Genomic DNA, 23,203 nt, shown 5'->3' on the forward strand with positions numbered 1-23,203 from the left:
AAGGTCTCCTAAAGTTATGAGTTAGATTTCACATGTAAACTTAAGTATAAGCAACACAACATCACATAAATCATACAAGAATTCATGCACAGTAGAACAAAGGATTTGGTGATGGAGTTCACCCAACAAAGGATTTAGTGACAGAGTTCACCCCTCCTGGGCTACATCTTTGGGCCTGCCAACATAGCTATACCGCTCTATATATTCAGTGGAAAAGGAGTACATAAAAGTTTGCTAATAAAACATGTGGCTATTTCCCCTTCAAGGAAATATTATCTTGCAAAAAACTCTCATATAAACATCATGAAAACCTACAGTTCGTCATGAAAACATCAACAACACAAGATGTCTCCTACAAACACCATTTACTCCATCTGAAAATGAGCATACATGAGAATATAAGCACTTCCATTAGTCATTGAAGGGAAAATAGAAAACTTTCCTCAACAAGACATAGTGAGAAAAGTATAAATGAGGTGAACCCTACAAGTAAAAAGTACTACAGTAAAATTTTGAAGGTAAGAAAACCCCTTCAAGAATGGCTCCAACACATTGATTGATCCATACACCCATGGACTTCAACTTAAAATATATTCCTTTATATGTGCTCAAAAAAAAAAATAGAGGTCACCATTGGATCCAGAATGTCCAAAAACCCCTAAGTAGACTCTTCTTGAGCTCCAAAAGGCCATAAAATCACAAATATCTGGCCCTACAAGCTCTTCATGTAGTTTTTCTATTATCTATCCTACAAATCAGACCAACAATCTAAGTCCCCTAGAAATCCCCCTTGTTTTCGATTGTGGAGGAGACAAATTCACCCGCCAAAGATGCAATTTGTTGGATACATAAATTTCCCAATAACCCTTAAATGTGGAAATTTTTTCCACGTGGACCATCTAGGTGGGGGTTGGGGATAACCGCCCACCCCCGATGGCCTTGGCCCCTTAACTCCTGGGTCGTATTCATATTAACCCCCATAGGGCTGAGGGTCAGGCCAATGACCCACCTTTTCCGCTGAAGCCCCTCGCGTCGATCCGCCATCGTCGCATTAGAGGCCATATGGCTTAGCGCTAGTCCCCTTACAAAGCTCCCTTCACCGAGTGTCTGCACCATGTTCTTGTGCAGGCTTATGCGACCGGAGCCTAGGGCTATCCCTAGCCCCTTCTCTGCCAATGGTCATACTCAACTCTCGTTGGTGAACATGTGTGGAAGACCTATGACTAGGAATTGGGCTAAGGTCTCGAGCTCCCCTCCTTTTTTTCTCGGTTGTATGGTAATGTGGTGACCGCAGGTCAGAACTGACATCCCGACCCCTCCTCCAAAATTACGCCAAGTTAAACTTCAAATAGCGTCAGAGACATATGGTGTTAAGAAACATAGTGAGGGAATAGTGGTAAGGCACTTGTCTTGGTGAACAGAGGTAATGTGCTCAAATCCAGCCCAGCCTATCTGAGCATTAGAAAAATTTTGTCCAACCGTGGGGTGTCACATGGAGGACTCTGGTTGGGTCACATGGCAAACCCTAATTGGTTCACCACGAAAAACACGACCCAATCAAAACATGATTAATTTGACCAATATGAGGCTGCTATTTGGCATAACCTCATTGGTTTGTACCTGCACAATCGCCTTATGATGTCAGAAGCATGGTAGCCCAGTTAGCTTCCCAGTCAACAACCCTTCTCATATTTTAGTTGTTGGGTGAAACGATCAGAAAGTAATAACTTGAGCATACAATGCCATATTGAGGTGAAATGGACATCGCTGGATTCAGAACTATGAGCACTTCAAATTGATGCCAATTTCAATACTTTTTGGGCACTTTAATTTTTGAGCTAAACCTTGATCACCTGATCACTAGCTCTTCTAAGCCTTCCCAAAAGCTGGCATAGATACCAACACTCGGTGAATGGGAGGGATAAATTACTGAATTGGGAACACTTGTAGTCCAATTTGGTACAAGAAGATATCAGGAGGAATACCAGAGATGGAACCTCATCCAAGGGAGAGGATGAAGAGAATTTTGCATTGGCTGGAAAGGGAAAGAAGGGCAAAGGAGAGAAATCTCAAACCAAACAAAAATCTAGCCAAGGGGGCAAGACGAAAGACTTTTCCAAAGTAAAATAATTCAATTTTCATGAGTTCTAAATCTATGCTACAAAGTGTCCATAAAAAAAGTATTCTAAGAACTTAGGAGCAACAGGTGAGGCATTGGCTTCACAGTTTGAGCTATAATTCACCCTTATCACATGCATGGAAAATTATATGATGAGAAGTGTGTGGTACATGGATTCTGGTGCCTCATTCCACATGATAGGGTGTAGAAATTTTTTCAGTGACTTGGAGGAGAAAGATCTCCAGATGCATATTGAGCTTGAGGATGAAGAAAGGTATAGTGCTACGAGGATTGGTACAGTAACTTCTAAGAGAAAATCAGGATCCCCTCTTTGCCTCAAAGATGTCATGTTTTTTCTAGGCTTAAAGAATAAGCTCATCTCTGTAGCAGTTTTCAAATACCGTGGTTATCATGTGATCTTTAGCAAAGGGAAAGAATTATTGAGACATATAGCTAGTAGACAGGTGAAGCAGATTAAGGTTCGTGTGAAGAACTTATACAAGTTGGATGTAGAAGATTTCATTACATTAAGCACTAAGGAAGAGAAAGTGCAGAGTCTGCGATGTCAATGAAGAAATCTACATTCCATGATCGAGAATACAAAGCACATGTAGTCTTGGAAAGAGTCCACTCTCATGTTTTTGGACCTTTCTCGACATCCTCCACTGCCATACATAAGTATTTTGTTATTTTTATTGATGATTTCTCAAGGAAGTGTTGGATCTTCTTCATGCGGAAGAAGGATGAAACATTCTCAAAGTTTGTAGAATTCAAGGCACTAGTTAATAAAGAGACAGATAAGAAGGTAAAGGATATTAGGAGTGAAAATGGAGATGAGTAGGTTTCAAATTACTTCAAGGATTTCTATGTGAAAATAGGCATTCGAAGAGAGCTCATAACACCCCACAACCCATAGCATAATGACGTAGTTGAGGGAAAGAACAAGAGCATTGTGGGAGTTGTGAGAGCTATGCTACATGACTAAGGCTTACCACTGCATTTGTGGGCAGAGGCATGTAGCCAAACAATATACGTGTAGAACTAGAGTCCTCATTGAATTCTTGGTATGATTATACCGTAGGAGGCTTTCTTGGGGAGAAATTCTGATGTGTCTCACTTCAAAAATTTTGGAGACTCTGTTTACTTGCATGTATGTAAATATTTGAGGAAGAATCTTGACCCAACAACAGAGTTGGGAGTTTTTCTAGGTTACACCGAAACTCCACACAATTACCACATGTACTTACCTTCCCTCAAAATGAAAATTATGCAAAGGGATGTAAAGTTTGATGAGGAGAAAGAAATGTAGTTTCCTCTTGAGAGGGCGCTTTAGATCCCACTAGAAGAGGAGATTTTAGCTCCAAAGGAGGAGTCTCAAGAAGTTATGGAGTAGCCACAAATACAGGAGCAGAGAGGAGATAGCCTCTCAAGCAGAACAATCCAGAGAAGGTAGAAAAAGAACCAGGGAAGTTGATAGACTTGTGCAGGATGTGAGGGAGAATGTGGGAGCTCCTTCAAATATACACAGGCAAAGGAGGTCACCTGAGAGGAGCACTAGATACATATTTCTAATCACTGAGCTCGTAGAGACCAAGCCATCCTCTTTTGAGGAAGCAATTGACCAACTAGTTTGGGTTGATGTAATGGTGGAGGAATACGAATCCGTCATGAAGAATTTTTTTTGGAAAGTGGTCCCAAGACCAACAGATAAATTAGTTGTTGTTTCAAGATAGATCTTCAAACTTAAGAATGTAGAATATGGAAGCATAGAGAAGTATAAGGTCATATTTGTGGCCAAAGGATTCTCTCAAGTTGAGGGAATTGACTATGAGGAAACCTTTGCTCCTATACCAAGGTATTCATCCATTAGATCAATTCTTGAATTAGCCACACAAATGGGGTGGAAAATCCACCAGATGGATGTAAAAACAACATTTCTCAATGGTGTTATTGAGGAGGACATGCACATAGAGGAACCAAAATACCTTGAGACATTTGATCTAGAGTCTCATGTGTGCAGACTCAAGCAAGCATTGTACTGTCTCAAACCTGAACCTCGTGCTTGGTACACCAGGATCGACAATTATCTCACTAGTTTAGGCATCACGAAAAGTGAAGAAGATGTGAACCTCTATCATATTTTGGTAGAATTTAAATTGCTTATCATTGTTTTATATGTTTATGATTTAATAGTAGCAGGTGCTGAGCAGTTGATCAACTCTTGCAAGGAGGATCTCGTCATGGAATTTAAATTTCTATAGAGTTAAAGACCTCCAAAACCATGCAAAGATAAACAATCTGTTATTTTATATTGAAAAAAATTCATAAATTCAAAATTAAATATCTGGCTGTTTGTGGTTAAATTTATAAGTCAACATTATTATTATAATCTAAATTTCTTATTCCAAGTTCCCCATTTTCTTAAGATTTTAATTATATATATGACGAAAATATTTTGATTATATATATAACAAAGATATATTTGAATAATTTTAAAGGTGTTCCAAAAGATATATTTGAATAATTTGGAAGGTGTTGTATGAATTTTTCTAAGATTTGTTTTTTTCGTTTAAATGATTGATATTAAATGAATAAAAAGTCCAGAATTAAATTATATTGTATTTTTATGTTTATTATTAAATATATATATATATATATATATATATATATATATATATATATATATATATATATATATATATATATATAATCAGATAGCCCCACTGCCACCTGGATCAGAAAAACCTAAACCTTCCTGTCGCACTATAATAGACGGCCAACCATACTGAACAGAGTAAACTAAAATTATCTGGCACTTCACTTTTACAAATGGGTGTTTTGACAAAAACACGCAATGGACAGTTTTATTATTATTGGAATTTGAATACTGCACCCATTCATTGTGAACCCAAAAGTTAATGAACAACTTAAATATAATTAATTCTTTCTGAAAACTTATAATTAATTATAATTTTGAAAAAATAATATAATGAAAAAGCTATTATTACACTGTCAGGCGTTCCCTCCGGGAAGAACTCCCCTCCCTTCCCATGCCACTTGTCTTTTTGTGATTCAGGGGTTAGACGATAGAAATAAATTTGACCATTAGATTAATTTGACCAGTATTATTAGTTATGAAATCTTTCGACGGGTATTAATCAGTTATGAGCAAAGCTCCCCTGCACAACATGGAGCAAACGACTCTAAAAATGAGCAAGTGGGTTAATTATGGGTAGGGTTCGAGTTCAAGGATGTTAAACTCAAGATTCTGGTTGGGGTTCTTCTCCAAAAAGCTCTGCACTTGGAGAATCTAAGGCAATGATGTTACCGTTGAAGGCTTCTGTATGAGATGTGGATTCCATACCAATCTCTTGTGGAAGAAGAATGTTCATTTACCCTACGCCTGGGTAGGGAACTCCAAAACTCAATGCCTCGGGTAGTGCGCATCGACGGGATGATGATCAACATCCCCACTATTCTTGTTGGAGCAGTGACCAATCCCTTCCAGACTGGCTACTTCCCAGGCAACGTTGTTTCACCTATGGAGGTCATGTCTGCCTGTTCGAGAATATATGGAATCGGGAATATATGGAAAAGGGGCTTATCCGGGGTTCCCTGGCAGTTACTGGTTACCAAGCATGTCTGCCTGTTCGAGAATATATGGAATCGGGAATATATGGAAAAGGGGCTTATCCGGGTTCCCTGGGAGTTACTGGTTACCAAGCTTCCAAGTTTGGTATTCTGCTTTCTTTGAACTATAGTACAATGCATTCTTCTGATTGACTCCTGTGAATACATCTTCTTGCTATTTTCCAGATTTATCTCTTAGTAATTATTTCTTGTCAATTCTGACTAAACAGTTAGGATGAGATCTGTCTATGCAATAATAAATTTGGGTTTGTCACCGCTTATTGGTTATTTCCCATTTCATGTCTATCATGTCTTTGTCTTATTGCCACCTTATTATATGTAATGGTTTAATGGTTTTTTCTTCAGGTTTTGTAGAGAATATTGTAGTTGAGATCTAGGAATGGAGTGTATCACACAATTGTTGTTTATGGTCATGGTTGTATTGAGAAAATCAATGTCAATTTAACACTGTTATTTGAAGTTTATTTCTCCTTCATTTTACGATCTTGTGCTTCTTCTCAATTTTTCCATCTACATAACCCACTCTTCCTCTATGCCTATTCAGGTTAATTTCATTTTTGCAAGTGGATATTGCATCGGAAAGGAAATCATTTTTGCAAGTGGATATTGCATCTAAAAGGAAAGTTGAAGCCGAGCCATTGTGAAATTGTGAAATTGAATTATTTTACATTAAAGTTAAAATAATATTTGAAATTTGTTTAGTTGATATACATGTTAAAATGAAGGTTGAGGTGTCCTTAAAGTGGCATAGACAATGAAGTGTAGGTGGAGATCAATCAAAATTTTAGCTATTTCTTAATACATTCAATTGATTTCCATGGAAGATTCCTAATGATTTAGTTGTTCACTCATATTTTGGGTATTAAGTGTATATAAAACATGATTTAAGATAAAATTAATTACAAAGTGGTCATTTCAAAATTGGTATATTGTAAAACCTCCATATAAATGTGAAATTTTCAAATTGTAGCCATGAAGGTTGATGGATATCATTTTGTCCTTGACATCACAAAATACTTTAGTAGGAATTGATGGGAAGTTCTTTCGTGACAAAATTTTATTATATGACGCCTAGAGAATTATGGATTTTATGCTTGAATAACTTTACCTCGTGAATTTCTACTCAGAATGGATGTCAAGCACAACCTTAGATCAATAAGCAATAATATGCATTACTAAAATAGTGTTAGCAACACCCTTCTCACATATGTTTCCTTACAAAGTAGTTATTTTATTCTTGTTTCATACAAGAAAAGTTTTTCCTAGTGAAAGGAATTATAAAACTTGTAGCTAGTGGAATATGGTAAATATATTATTTTTAGACTTACCAAAATAGCTAAGACATTATGATGTTATTTTCAATTTCTATGCTCGTAGGAGTACTACGACATGTTCCCTTGAATGGCTTTGACCTATGTGTTTTAATGCACAAGGAAAACAAAAAAAAAAACCATCTAATTGAAAATCCATCATTTTGTTTAAAATTCCATTCTAATTGGCTAGCACTAAGAATACCATTGCCATGGGTGGTTTCTTTCAACCTAACTATTTTTGTAACCATTTCGAAAGGCAAGGTTTTTCCTAATGGAATACATTAAAAAACTTGCATTTAGGGTTCAATTTTGCACATAATAAAGATGAAGTCAATGGACAAAACTTTACCATCATTCTTTCCAAGATAAAAGTTTGAGGGTTCATGAGAAATGAGTATGATGACCCTCTTATTTTTTATTCATTAGGAGAACTATGACTTTTGTCCTTTAATTTTTCTAGTTTTGATCTGGTAACTCACTATAAAATTTAAATTTCACTTCAAAATCAATAATTCATGATTTTTAATAGGCTTATCACTATGTAATATGATATGTGGCGAATTTCTCACACATGTTTTCACATCTATCCCCTTTTGATGATTCACATAACTATGGTTTTTTTGTAGTTGAAAGAATATCAAAACTTGAGTTTAGGGGTCAAATTTGGAAATCATTTTCTTGAAAGAGAATTGATCAGTTATTGTATGATTATTTTTGTTGTCCTAATAAAAATTACAGATTTATAAACATGTGTTTGCTTATTGCTTCTTGTGCTGACGTTTCATTAGCTGTTTGTGCATACAATCGGGTAAATTTCCTTAAGTTTAAAAAGACATTCATGAGAAAATAGCTTCATAAACAAATACTGAACAAAAAACATTCACAGTGCAGCAAACCATACATTAACACAGTGTTTTGATGAAGGAGTTCACCCCTCCTGGGCTACATCTCCTTGGTCCAACTTCCATGGCTTGGGCCTCTATATTAGCTCAATGTGGAAAAATGTTATTTTACAAAGCTCTATGGCTCCTGATACCTACACCAATGTGTTCAGAATGTCAAAATTAGCTAATAACACCTCTTTCTAAGATCAATTTGTTTGAAAATTGACTTCCTTATGGCTCAGTCAGTCTTTTCCTAGAAAAGCTTGGCTAAATTCGGAATGACTCCAATTAGCAATTTGGTGGCAGGCCCAAATTTGGGGGCACCGCCAAATCCGGCACAAGACTAAACTAAGGGTTAGCCTGACCGTTAGAGTTATGGTATCGTTCACATGGTAATCATTGCAGTGCTGGTTTGGATAGCCACATGGCTTAACAAGAAATGTTGCGGTTATATGTTTGCGTTCACATTGGGGGAGGGTTGGCCCTCCCCTAACCACCATTGACATTTCCATTAAAGTTCAAATATAAATGGAGAACGTAATGGTTAAGAACCATCCAGTAGAGCAAGTGGTTAAGGCATAAGGTTTGTGTATAGGAGGTCATGGGTTCAACCCCGACTTCTGCGATATATTTTTCTCTAGTGTAGACAGCCAACCCGACCTTTGGGACGTGCCACGTGGCGGCCTTTAAGCTTGCCACGTGGCATTCTTCCATTGGTCCAAAAAAAACCAATAGAAGCATGCCAACATACCATTGTACAACCCAACCAAATATTGCCACTTGTCCATACCTAATTCTCTATTGACCTGTGTTGACCATGCCTAGTCACCTGCCACATCAGCAGTATGGACTACGAACTATGTAGCGATTGTGCGTTTTTTTGCAAATTTTGCATGTTTAGCAAAGCGACGAGAACACAATAACATTCTCATAAAAACTCAGTTTTCAACGAAACGAGTTTCATTTGGATCGTTTTTCTGAGACGGGCTTGGTCATTCAGGTTTTGAGACATTCTGAGAACTTTGCTTTTTGAGCTAAATACAGAGCACCTGATCATTCCCCCCTACTAGAAGCCTTTTGGACCCCAAAAGATACTAACAATTGTTCAGCAAGTGAGAATACATCTCCCTCACCTTCTCGGCCTACAACCATTTGGCTTGAGAAGGCTTTTGTCCCTTGAGTCCCACTCTAAGGTATTTGACATCCCCTCTCTTCGAAGTCTTGGTTCTTTTGTCAAGTATGAGATCCTGCTGAATTTCATCTAGATATTCTGGTAAGAAATCATCTATTGATGGCATCTGAGCATGCTCCCCTTGATCATAAATCAAATAAGGCTCAAACAACCTCAAATTCTCAACATTAACAACAGAGTATATTTGCATATAAGGAGGAAAATCAAGCTTAAATGCATTGTTACCAATCATTTCCAAAATTTTAAAAGGACCATAATGTATTGGCTTAAGATTTTTACCTTCCCCTTGAAGTCTCTCTTTGCTAATATATAACCAAAATTCGTCGCCAACTTGAAATTTCTGATCAACCTGATGTTTGTCATGCCTTAACTTGTAGCTGCTTTGACTTTTCTCAAGTTGTTCCTACACTGTATGATGTATCAACTGAATTTTCTATATGAATTTCCTGCCTTATCGATGTCACTTTGACCATCGATGGCAACATCTTTCTCAAAGATGAAGTCCAATGGCGATCTTTGCAAGTACCCATAACATGCCTCAAATGGCGATGTTTTCGTGGAAGAATGCTTTGCCCTGTTATATGCATGTTATATGTAACGCAACTGTTCATCCCACAACTTGGGATGTTTGTTTCAATATCCTCTAAGAAGATGAATAATTGTTCTATTGACCACCTCGGTTTGTCCATATGTTTGTGGATGAAAGGTTGTGCTCTTCTTCAACTTTGTGTCCATCATGTCCCACAAATTTGACCAAAAATTCCCAAAAAATCGAGAATCTCGATCACTTACAATAGAAGTAGGAAGAGAAAAATGAACCCAAATGTTTTAGAAGAAAAGATGAGTTGTTTTTTCAGCTATAATTTTCTTTTTACATGGTATTGGTATCCACGTTTTGCTGAACCTGTCTACAATTACATACAAGTAATCATGACATTTCCTTGACAATGGAAGACCTCCTACAAAGTCCATTGAGATACTCTCCCAGGGACTTGAAAGTACCAGAAGTGGAGTTTATAAACCAAGTTTCCTAATGCTAGGCTTACTTGTAGCACATAAAGAACATCCTCTTATGAAACGAGAAACATTATCCAACATGCGTGACCAATAACAATACCTTTGAATATTTTCTACCGTCTTTTCTGCATGAAAGTGTCCAGCAATCAATGAAGTGTGCACCTCCCTTATGATATTGTTTCTTTCTCCCCGTGGAATATACAACTTGGCCAAGTGATACAACAAACCGTTATGTACATGATAATCCAACTCTTCAATTTGATTTCCTTTACTCAAGGTTGCATATACTTCTTGAAAGTCACTATCATTTGCATATTTTCTATGTAACTTTCATGCAAAATAGAATTATTCTTGAGTATAATAGATGAATTTACAATAGGCCTTGAAATCACATCAACTATGTTATTGTAGATTCCCTTTTTATACCTAATAACCAAATGAAATTGTTGTAGAAAACCCATCCATCTGAAATGTCATGACTGCTGCAACTTTGACTGTGACTTTAAGTACTGCAATGGTTGATGGTCGATATGGATGATGGTCTCCTTAACCATCAAGTAGTGCTTCCATTTCTTAACACTTTGTACCAATGCATAAAGTTCTTTGTCATATGTGGGATAGTTAGTTACAACTCCATTAAAGATTTCAGAATGAAATGAAATGGGCTTACCATGCTACAATAGAACTGCTCCCATGGCATAATCGCTTGCATCCAATTGAATCTTGAATGGATGTCTAAGATCCAGAAGTGCCAATACTAGTGTTGAAACTATCTTTTGATTCAAAGCATCAAATGCTTTCTATTGTACATCTCCCCAAAGGAAGACTTTCTTGACATTGTCAATGCATGTAATGGAGCTGCAATGGAAGAAAAATTAGCAATAAACCTTCTCCAATATTGTGCTGCCCCTAAAAATATTCTTACCTCTGTAACTGTATTGGGCTTGGGGCAATTCAGAATGACCTCAACCTTAAAGGGGTCTATCTTCAGCTCACCTCCTCCAACAATGTGTCCCAAATACACCAAAGAAGTCTTGCCAAATTCACACTTCGACATCTTTAAAAACCACTATTCTTTTCTCAAGACATTAAGTACTTTGTTTACATGCATGACATGTTATTCTCTTGAGTTGCTGAATACGAAGATATCATCTAAGTAAACAATGACAAAATCATCTAGAAATGGTCTCAAGACATCATTCATTACCCTCATGAAAGTAGCTCAAGCATTGGTAAGACCGAAAGGCATAACAAGCCACTCAAACAATCCTTTTTTAGTTTTAAATGGAATTTTCCAAATGTCTTCTTCAACTATCCTAACTTGATGATAACCACTTCGTAAATCTAACTTAGTGAAATACTTTGCATACCTCAACTGATCAAGTAAATCATCAATTCTTGGGAGTGGATAACGATTGTTTACCATGATTTTGTCCAGTGGACAAAAATCCACACACATGCGCCAAGTTCCATACTTCTTTGGCACCAAGACAATGGGTGAACCACATGGGGAAGTATATGGGTGTATGATACCTTTGTTCAACAATTCTTTAATTTTCTTTTTGATTTCCATGCTCTCCATAATAGACATGCGATACATGCCAATGTTTGGAAGTGGAACCTCCTTTTGCAACTGAATCTCATGCCTAATTTCCCTCTTGGGAGGTAACCCATTTGGTTCCTGAAGCATCTTGCCATGCTTGCTTACCAGATCAAACAAATCAGATTTCAATTTATCATCACAATGTCCAAAAGATTCATAATTAATATCATTCTTTTTCTTGATCATGAGAAGCACACAATTTTTACTTGCATTTACTAGTCTCTTCATCTGCCTTGCATTAACCAAAGAAATCTTCAGCTTTTTGTGATGGGCTCTCACTATGTACTCCACCCCATTCTTGAGCAATATGTATTTGTTGTCCTGGCAGTAAAATACTACTTTTCTATCATACAAGTAAGGACTGCCCAAAATTATTCCTGAGATGTCAATTGGAACTACATATAACTCAACTTCATCAATGAACTTTTCAGTAATGGCGAACTTGAATAAACACTTCCTTGTAACATATAAGTTTGCATTGTTAACTATCCAACCCAATGGATGTGGCTTATGATGAGGTACAGTTTCAAGGTTTATCTTTTTAACCAAATCTTCTGAAATCAAGTTTGATTGTGACCCACTATCAAATAATGCATCAATATTTGTATGATTTGAAATCACTCTTACATGAAACAACTCTATTCTTGACTCTTCATTTGGAGTGTTTTTTTGACTATGTGATGAACTAGTGCTTGCAACAATTTCTTTTCCTTTTGTAACCATGGATAAAATCTTGGTCTCATCACCAGAATCTAAACCAAGGACATGTTGTGTGGTAGCGATCGTCTTTTGTTTTCCCTTATTGTTTTGTTTCTTAGGCCTTAATTTGGGATGCAATTTCCAACAGTGGGCTTCATCATGCCCCTCTTTGGAACAATTTTTGCATGTGATTTTCTCCCCTTCTTTCTTCACACTTGCATTCTTCTTTCCCTTCCATTTTCCACCGTTTTCTTTCTCCTTACCCTTGAATGGCTTCCTCTCACTACCCTCTTCCTGAATGTTCTTTCCTCTAGATTCAAGGTCCGTGGCTTGCACACATACCTGATCTAAGTTATTTTGATTAAACATAAGGATAATATGTTTCAGATAGGAATGTAAACCCCCACTATATTTCAGCAGTGTATCTTGGGAATTCAAATTCACTCCTAATAACAAAGCCCTTTTCCTATACTCCTGTGTATAATATTGGATTGTTTGGCCTTTAAGATGCCTAAAATTATGCCAACTCATAATGGATTTTTGCATATAGGCTAGAGGATAAAACTGTCTTTTAATTACATAAACAAATTCAACCCAAGTAATGGATTCTCATTTCCTCTTGAGTCTTTTCTTCCCACCAAACTAATGTAGCTCCTTCTAGCCTTAGTGAAGCCAACTGGATCTTTATGTCATCTTCTCGAAGGTTCTGAATTCTGTAGTATACCTCCAATTCTCGGATCCAGTTGTCCAACTTTTTATGTCCATTGTACATGCGAAGTTCAAATTTTATGTCCAATTTCAGTAATGGAGTCTTTCCTTTTGGGGTTCTTGAATGAGTATGGGCAGTTTCAATGGTGGTAGTGGAAGATGATGCTATGTGAAATGATGGAGATGATGAGGAAGATGATGAGGATGGTGGATATGGAGGTGACTATCCACCATTCCCTTTGGAATCCTTCTTCTCATCTTTTTTTTCCTCTGAGCTTCCTTCTGCATGTGGAGGTTTAGAACTCTCTCCAACCATTCTAGTGTTCCTCTCTTCATAAAGTACTTTAACCATCTCAGTCAAAGTATAGAATGTTTTCTTGAATTCTTCCTCTTCTGAAGAGGGAGCTTTAGGCTCTCTTTCTCCAGACATAATGGTTGTGGATTCAGGCTCAAAAATTGGTACTGCTTGTACCTCTTCAATCTCAATTAAAGGCAAAACTTGAGGAGTTTCAAGTGCAACTGGAATTGGAATTTTGGGTGGTGGACATTGTGGCCTTGTGGCTCTCCTTCTTCTAGGAATTACCTCAAGAGTTGTAACCAATAACTTCCCTTCTCCTTTTTGCAACTTTATCCTTGTAACCATCACAATTTTGCAACCATTAAAACCCTAATTGCACAAACTTAAGAAATCAAGCAATTCAACCTCCCTCTGATACCAACTTGATCTATTCTTGTATGATTAGTTTTTTTGTGCTAATAAGAATAACATATTTATAAACATGTTCTTCCTTATTGCTTCTTGTGTTGAGGTTTCATTAGTTGTTTGTTCATAGAATGAGGTAAATTTCCTTAAGTTTAAAAAGACATTAATGAAAAAAATAGCTTCGGAAACAAATAATGAACAAAAAACATTCAAAGTGCAACAAACCATCAAACAAACACATTAACACATTGTTTTGATGAAGGAGTTCATCCCTCCTGGGCTACATCTCCTTGGTCCATCTTCCATGGCTTTGGCCTCTGTATTAGCTGAATGTGGCAAAATGTTATTTTACAAATCTCTATGGCTCTTGATACATGTACCAATGTGTTCAGAATGTCCAAATTAGCTAAGAACACCTCTTTCTAAGCTCAATTTGGTTGAAAATTGACTTCCCTATGGTTCAGACAGTCGTTTCCTAGAAAAGCTCCACTAAATCTGGAATGACTCCAATTAGCACACTAAATTTGGGGGCGCCACCAAATCTGCCGCAAGATTAAACTGAGGGTTAAGTGTTTGTTAACTACACTTAATTAATATTATACTAGATTACCGCAAACCTAGACTGTAACATCCGACTGTTTAATAGATTGTTCACATGCAATGTTTATGTCGCATTAACCGTCGTGGTTATGGTCTGTCGGAGCTAACCGTTAGAGTTATGGTATTGTTCACATGGTAATCGTTGCACTGCTGGTTTGGATAGCCGTCGGGGTTAATAAAGAATGTTGTGGTTATATGTTTGTGTTCACATGGGGGGAGGGATGGTCCATGGGCTGGCCTTCCCCTAACCACCAACCCCATTTCCGTTAAACTTCAAAACTAAACAGGGAACGTAATGGTTAGGAACCATCTGGTAGAGCAAGTGGTTAAGGCATAAGGTTGTGTGTAGGAGGTTACAGGTCCGACCCCGACTTCTGCCATATATTTTTCTCCATTTTGTAGACAACCAACCCGACCTTTGGGAGGTGCCACGTGGCGGCCTTCGGGCTTGCCACGAGGCATTCTTCCATTGGTCCAGAATAAAACCAATAGAAACGTGCCAACACACCACTGTACAACCCAACAAAATATTGCCACTTGTGCATCCCCGATTCATCGTTGACCTGCATTAACCATGCCTAGTCACCTGCCATGTGAGCAGTATAGACTATCAACAGTGCAGTGACTGGGCATTTTTTTTACAAATTTCAGCTATTTAGCAAAAGTATTAGAGCATAATAACTTTCTCATATGAACTTAGTTTTCAACCAAACGAGTTGTGTTAGGATCATTTTTCTGAGACAGATGCAGTCATTCAGTTTTCGAGCCATTCTGATTACTTTAATTTTTAGCTAAATACTCAGCACTTGATCAAGAATGGATAGATTGTTAACCTCATCATAACCAAACAAAAGTCAATGTAATTATGGGAGATGGTTCTATGAATTTAACTTGTATTTTATGTTTATTGGAGAACTATAGCATGTTTATTTAAATTCCCCCCCACATAAGTTGAAAATCATGATAAAACATAGAATAAACATCACTTCAATGCACCATTAGTTGCACTATGTTGGAGCCCAAGTGTAACCATTGGAAAAAAAAATTAATGTACATGAAAGGGAAATGAAATGTTATGAAATGCACATTTCCAATGGAGGGATAAATAGTTGTAAGACATTTCCATTAAAAGATTAAAATACTATCTCCTAGGTTTAGGGTTAGGGGTTTTTGAGCAGCAAGTAATGAGAATTTCAGTCTATGTTTTAACTCTATATGGATGGATAAGGTCTAGGAGTGTGGGAGGAGATATATAGGTTGTGCAGTCTCCCTACCACCATGGAAAGGAGGGATGCATATTCTATAAAAAAGAATTGTTGTTAATGAAAGGGATCTGGATTCCAATACTGTGTTCTATTTGCAACATGCTACTAGACACACGGGGGTTTAAAGACAATATTTGGGACAATTTTTGGGAAGATTTTCTTAGGTTGAGACAAAAAATAAACTAGTGTATTATCTTAGATATTTTCTTTAAGTGATTTCCTCAAATTATTGTCTTAAGAAATTGTCTCTATAAAGACAATATATAACGCAAGCATTATTTTCTCTTCGGAGACAATAGTTGGGATTAAAGACATATTGTCGTTATAGAGATAACATGTCTTTAATTATAGCTATTGTTTCCATAGAGAAAATTAAAAATATATTTAAAGACAGTAAAACATCACTTTTGTCTCTTTAGAGAACATAAAATAATAAATCGAGAAAAATAATCAACCATTGAAATAAATCACTATAAAAAGCATTTCATTAAAAATAAACTACAATATCATTAATTAATTCGTATTAAGGCACCGTGCCACCAACCTCCTGCTTACAAGGCAGGTGCTCTTCCATTGAGCTAGCACCCTTTAAAGAATTATGTGAGCACTTATGGAAGCTAATTTTCCCCTAACCTTAACCCCATGGAAGGTTCTTAGCACAAGAAGGAAATTGTGAAATTATTCCATGACCTAGAGTACATGTTTGCTTCAATTAATTACACAAGTGTACGTACAAAATACTACAATGAACACAATAGCCTTGAGTGAGTAATGAGTTTTTCACCTGACACTAAGACCACAAGTATCTCTGATCATTCCAGAATAAGTTTGGCAGCATTATTGTATCGTGCGCCATGAATGTTTTATAGAATCCCTTGCTTGGTATTATTATTTATAATGTCTACAAAACCTAATTATTGATTCATCATATAATTAAGTTCTTATCATAAAGAAGTGTCATTTTCCTCAGCAAATCATCAGCCATATGTTTGAAAACAAAGATAAAATAGCATTTTCATCATATCAGGTGGATAACCTATTCATTTTTCACAGGACAACAATTATTTAGTTGAAGAAATAACATGTTCTAGCCTACCACTTGTTGTCGTTGTCAATCCAATCCACCTCATCTCTCACACACAATTATTTGAAGCAAAGTACCTAATAAGCACACACATGATATACATTATTTCCATATTTAAATTTCACCTAGTGGACAATTCACCTCAAAAAAAAAAATCGAGACTGTTTTCCATTCTATTTTGTTTTCAATTAATCCAACAAGGCAGAATATACATATATTCTCTCCTAAACGACATGTGCAGACCCACCTAGAGAGCATAGTTTTCTAATGAGCATCTAGACCCGACTTGAAAGCACGGTCTTTCCTATGGAGATTATTTCGACCCCAAAGCTTGGAAGCGGAAAAATCATCAAATAACAAAGGAAAAAACAATACTCACTTCTTGCAATAAAATCTACATTCAAGGACTGATATTTAATAAAGAAACATACAATATTCTTCATGTACACAGATATCCACCATTAACATTTTTAAGTGTATATATTATTGTTATGCTATGAAGGAAAGAGGACTTAATTCTAAACCATATCAAGCCTTTGTATCTGAGGGAAGAGAGACGACAAAATTTTGTCAGTATTATCTTGTAACATGATCTATATCTTCTTTCAACAATGTTTTCCACCTTAAAGAAATAATATTCAGGTTCATGATTTGGTACTACAAGATATCCTATTGGATGTCACATATACGTTTTTAAACTTCAATTAGGAAACCACTCAAGCAACAAAAATGTTACAAATATTATAATTGACCTCTCTGGAAAACCATGCATAAAGCATTTTCTCATAACATTGGGCACTCTCGTTTTCTATATCTACCAAGATCTAACTTTTCTAGTAGACTTTGTTCCATAAAAAAAAATTCAAAATGTGAGCTTTGGATGTAAGAGGCTAGCTTTATTTTCCACTAGCAACAATATGGCAGAATGAACAATTGGATATACTTTTGATTGTGAATTCCATCTTAGGTTTTTTCAAGCATTCATAATAGTTAAATAGTGTTCTATGAAATAACCTTGCCATATAGTATAAAAAAATGTACATCAAAAGTGTTTCTCATGCTTCTTATAACATATTTATGATTGCCTTCCACATACCCATCGAAATATCCGCTGTAGTTATGGCTAGGGGATGGTTGGTTTACTTGTATACTTGGAGCTTACTTAGAAGTTGGTACGAATGACTACAAAACTATGACAACCTCATGCATGGTGCGATGGCTAAAAGGTTGTCTCATTGTGAAAAGTACTGCAAGTTGGAACATCTTTCTTACAACCCAAATATCTGTGCATGTTTCTTCTACTTCTTCATCTACAGTTTCCATTATTGTATCATTTTTTGCTTTTGATAGAATCTACATTCAAACGCCCATGTCAAAGAATCCAAGGTTATTTCTTTATTTTCTTCATCCATGCAACATCCCAAGACAAACATGCTTCACAATTGACAAAAATAGAATCCCAACTAAAACAAATTTAGTCATTATCATCTTACCAAACGAAGAAAATTAGAGTCCTTATCCACAACTTTCTTGCCTATGAGTAGCTCTAAAAGAACAATGTCATAGTTGTACACATAATTTTTCTCGTTAAGCCTAAATGTCCTTCCATATTCAGGATCAATATAACTAAGAATACCCATAACATAGGTAGAGGTGTGGGTTTTTGCAGAAGGGATACACTTGGCAATGCCAAAGTATGAAAAATGTGCTTCAAATTCTTATCTAAGACAACGGTGGAAGTTTTTACATCTCTGTAAATAATACATGGGTTACAGTCATGCTGGAGATACATTAGACATTTGGAAGCAACCAAAGAAATCGTTAGATGTGTGTTCTAGTCTATCTTAATCTTCTTTGAATATCCTACATACAATATAAATTGCTTGGATTCTCCAAGTAGGCCATTAGCAAACATTCACTATATATGAAAGGTTGGATAGAATATTCTGGTAAAGCCTATATGACTATTGTACATGTAAATTTCTAGATATGTTTTGCCATCCATTTCACTTACCATGTAAGATGTTCCATAGACTTCCATTGACCATGTAGTCATAGAACAACAAATTTCCATGTGGAGAAAGAGAATAACCATGGAAACTCACAATATTTTTATGCTTGACGCTTCCAACAATCTTGAACTTAGTTTCAAATTGGCACAAGCTTTATGGATTATGTGTGTATAGTCTTTTAATAGCAATTGGATTATAATTATTGGAAAAACATTTATAAACTGTGCTTGTAGCACAATAACCAATTACATATTTCTCATTCAAATTTTTCTGTGATTTGCATTATATCATTATACATGTGGAGGGCCATGTCCATGTGAAATCTTACTAGCCTTGGAGAACCTGGTTAGGTAATCAAAACATATTTTAAACTTAGGACACATATTGATGTTGATATAATTCTTAAGTCCATGATATAATCCAGAGAAATAATACCTTGACCCATTTTTCTTGTTGACCCTTTCGTAAATCATTTAAGCTGATTTGAATGGTAGAGAACTATGATTATCAAACATACTAATAAAATTGAACCCAACGAGATGCAAACAATAGATGGTGTTGAGACTCAAGCTGTCCATTTTCAAAATAAACTTAATTCTTTTAAAAATATAATTTAACGGAAACTTTTATCAAAAACTATAACTAATCTATAGAATCTAAATTTTAGTTAATGTTTCACCTTTTGATTGTCTCGAGTATGTCCCATAAAGTGATCCAATCCAATTTCCACAGTGATCTAGATTTCCTAAAAAAAAATCCAATAATCAATCTCGTTAGATGAAATACACAAATCCACTAATAACCAGAAAGAATACCAAATTTAATCCACAATTTTTTTTTACATTATATTTACAGATTTTTGAGGTAAATCTTGTAAACTTCTTTATTACCCAGAAAAATTGTTGTAGGAGATATTTATGTAAAACAATTGAAATCATTTCTAATATAAATTAGCACATGGACTAGAAATATGAATATTATTTCCTTTGTAATTTCACAGCAAAATGAACTTAGAATAAGCGATGGGATTCAAATGAATTACTATAGTGTAGTAAGGCTAAAAAAATGGTCAACTAGTATGATACCTCCCATGTTAAACTATTGTTTTTCAATATCTTATATATGATCTAACTCCAGAGTTATTTTGAGAATAATTGTGAACCTATTAAATAAATTGTATTTTATAAGTCATTCCAAGGAACATATAGCGAGACCAAATTCTATAGCTATTCAATTTGTTGAGGAAAGAGACCTAATAATCAATTAGAAGAAAGGCCTCTGCATTGAAGAGATATCACACCATGTTATTGTGTCGTTAAATTGGTAATGGGTACAGTAATTAGCGAATTGGAAGAAAACACAACTAAAGCACACGTTTGCAAGCTACACAAATCAAGTACAGAGGACTTACATATCCCCGATGTCTCTCAAGTTTGTAAATTCCACTAGGAAAAAAACCACTCAGTTTATTTCCACTCAAATTCCTTGAATTCACAATCTAATAGAGCTCACAAGGATTAATATAACATCTACCCATAGAAACTTGGTTTCTTCTTATAAAAAGAAAAAAAAACTACATGTGAAGATTAAAATTTTAAAAGATGATCCAAATCCTCAACAGATCCGAGAATAGGTCAAGAAATATCATTTTTAGAGAGGTCCCTACACATTCACATCAGATCAGAGATCAATAAAAAAGGATATGATACCATTGTTCCTTTAGAGAAATTATGTTTCTAGATGAAATTTTAATGGGGAGCTTAGCAAACTTAATTAAGACATTCAAATAAAAAAAATGCACATTGTGTCTATAATTATAATATGTCCCAACTCCACAAAATTTATCCCTCGATGTTGTTGGAGGACAAATTTTTGTAAAACACACAACAAAAATTGCTAATAACTTTGAATGTACTTTTAATAAATTGAATGGTTCATTATGTTATATAAATTGATCACATTGGCTATGGTTTACAAACGGTTACAAATAAGTGAGGTTGTCAAGTTCATGAAATTCCAAAGGAACAGTTCCATTGAAACGATTTCCATGTACAGTGCCACACAACAAAAGTTAAGAAAAGACACAAGCTCAATATTGTTAGATATATAGCAAGATTATATCCCAAAATTTCTCTAGTAAACTTGAAGGTTATATTACTTACAAGTAATTAAGAGCAATGCATGAACTAATTTTTGCTAAAATTAGACCTTGAAGATGATTTCCAGCAAGGTTCATGTCCCAACAAAATAAAACCTAGTATTGTTAAATACATGTAGAAAAAATCCACAAAAGTCATTGATTAATTTTTACCGTCTAATTAGATTTAAATATGCTTCTACCATGCAAACACAAACTTACAATTCGAACAGTTGTTAAAACTTCCCTAGCTCAGGCGGAATATGCGTTGTAAGTTGATTGTCATTTAGTTGCTTGAATATCCATTACTGGTCACTACCAATGGGGATTCTCTTATCATTCAAGTCTAATTTCTAATTTTTGCATTGTATACATGATGATAGAGGCGATTTAAAGCTCTTACCAATAGCTCAACTTTGTCATGTTCCCCAATTCTGGTGGAATAGATACTGTGAGATTATTATTGTGCAAATATTTGAGAATTACAAAGGAAAGAGTAACAAAATAAATTTGAAATGAATTAAAGTAATAGTCAAAATGCAGGGAACCGGAGGATATAATTCAAGCATTTAATATGCAAGCAACTTAAAACTTTCCACTGTAAGTCAAATTTCCTAGGATAGGAGTAACTGTTCCAGTAGGATGGTTATCATTTAAATCCTTGTAAGAAATATACTAATACACTAGTGCGCTAAAGTATAAACCAAAATAGTATGGTCAAATCTTTAATAAGGATCACAAAACATTGGTCAATGTGTGAATTGATTCTACATAAGAAATGTACTGACAATGTCCAAAAACAATATGGTTTTTAACTGATCTAGCATTTCATGGATTTTATGGGCAAATGTTACACTTTTAATCAAATTGAAAGAGATTTGTTTAGAAGTTGAGATCTAACAAACACTTTACATACAGAACAACCAGAGCCTACATGAGACCGATCACTTTTGGAATCATTCCTGTCAATTTGTTTTCTTATAGTGACCTATGGAAACCACTTCAAAATTAGGCTATGACAACAAAAGCAAAAAATTTAGTGTCATTCCTTGGATGGTACATACCATGCAACTAACTAAATACTTATCCAACCTGCATTATGTCATATCACTCCCTATTTAACAAAAAATTTATGTTACTCTCTTTCACTAAAATAATATATGACATACGAAATATGGATTAGGGTTGTTATAAGGAACTGGAACACAACTTAGCTCTAGAGAATTTTATACTTACAGAGTAGCCACTTGTATAAATCCAATGTTGAAGGGGATCCCTACTGTGATTTGATGGTATAACAAGTACCTTATGACAAAACCAATAAAATAAGTCTTAAATACGCATAAAAAAACCCATGCATCAAAATGTACCTAGCTATCAACCCATTTGGCCATTTATAACTTAGTTGGGAAAATAAAAAAACATACAAAATCTCAAGCTTGTATGGTTTCCAATATTATCAGAAATAGTGTCCGCCAAGTTGTTTCTTCGCACATCACTGCGTGACAAAGATAAACATGTTTAAAGTTCAAAATTGTTTTAGCTTCCAGCAATAATATTTTATGGAAAATCCCTTAATTTACTGCAACTTCTACACTAAAACATGCAACAATTTAAATATCAATGCTCTAAAAAACCTGCTTCTCCTCTAGAAGATACAAATGTAGTGACTTACACGTACCACAACCCTATCAAGTCAAACATGTTAGGGGAGGATGTTACAACTAAAAAGTTGTTGCGCAAACCCTAGAAATTATTAAAATATGATAATTTTAGATAGAAGCTCCAAATTTTGGTTCGCAAAAATAGGCAATGAAAATATTGATTAACTTGAAAGTTTCCTTTGAAACATTAACAGGAAAATAATGACACCTTTTGCATAACAAGAAAACATAGCCATGCAATCTTAAAGGATTGAGACCCGTATAAATATTGTAAATCTTCATTACAATAGATAAGCCTCAGAATATCCCCACTTAATTGATTATGTGCCATATCCCTAGAAAAATGAAAAAACATATAATTTAATAATGGGCTCTCTATACTTTCCACATCCTATTAACTTTTTCAACTAGTAAATAACTGAAAAGAGAGTAGAACCCAAACTAGCACTCCCAACTTACATAATATTTAAGTTTGGAACTTGAGACAACGTCGAAGTAATACATCTCATTAACTTGTTATTCTTCACAATCCTGTAAATTTTGCCTATGTGT

At 35.4% G+C, this 23,203-nt stretch overlaps 2 pseudogenes; both read right to left on the bottom strand.

The window, feature by feature from the left end:
* Positions 1 to 18,020: 18,020 nt before the first annotated feature.
* Positions 18,021 to 19,599, bottom strand: LOC149194743 (LRR receptor-like serine/threonine-protein kinase SIK1; annotated as a pseudogene).
* Positions 19,600 to 20,484: 885 nt separating this feature from the next.
* Positions 20,485 to 23,203, bottom strand: part of LOC149194744 (uncharacterized) — a 39,501-nt pseudogene continuing 36,782 nt past the window's right edge.

This window comes from Pinus tabuliformis, chromosome 2_2 (genome assembly GCF_031772625.1).
Source record: "Pinus tabuliformis cultivar Carrire ecotype Pingquan chromosome 2_2, CPIR1, whole genome shotgun sequence".
Taxonomy (NCBI): domain Eukaryota; kingdom Viridiplantae; phylum Streptophyta; class Pinopsida; order Pinales; family Pinaceae; genus Pinus; species Pinus tabuliformis.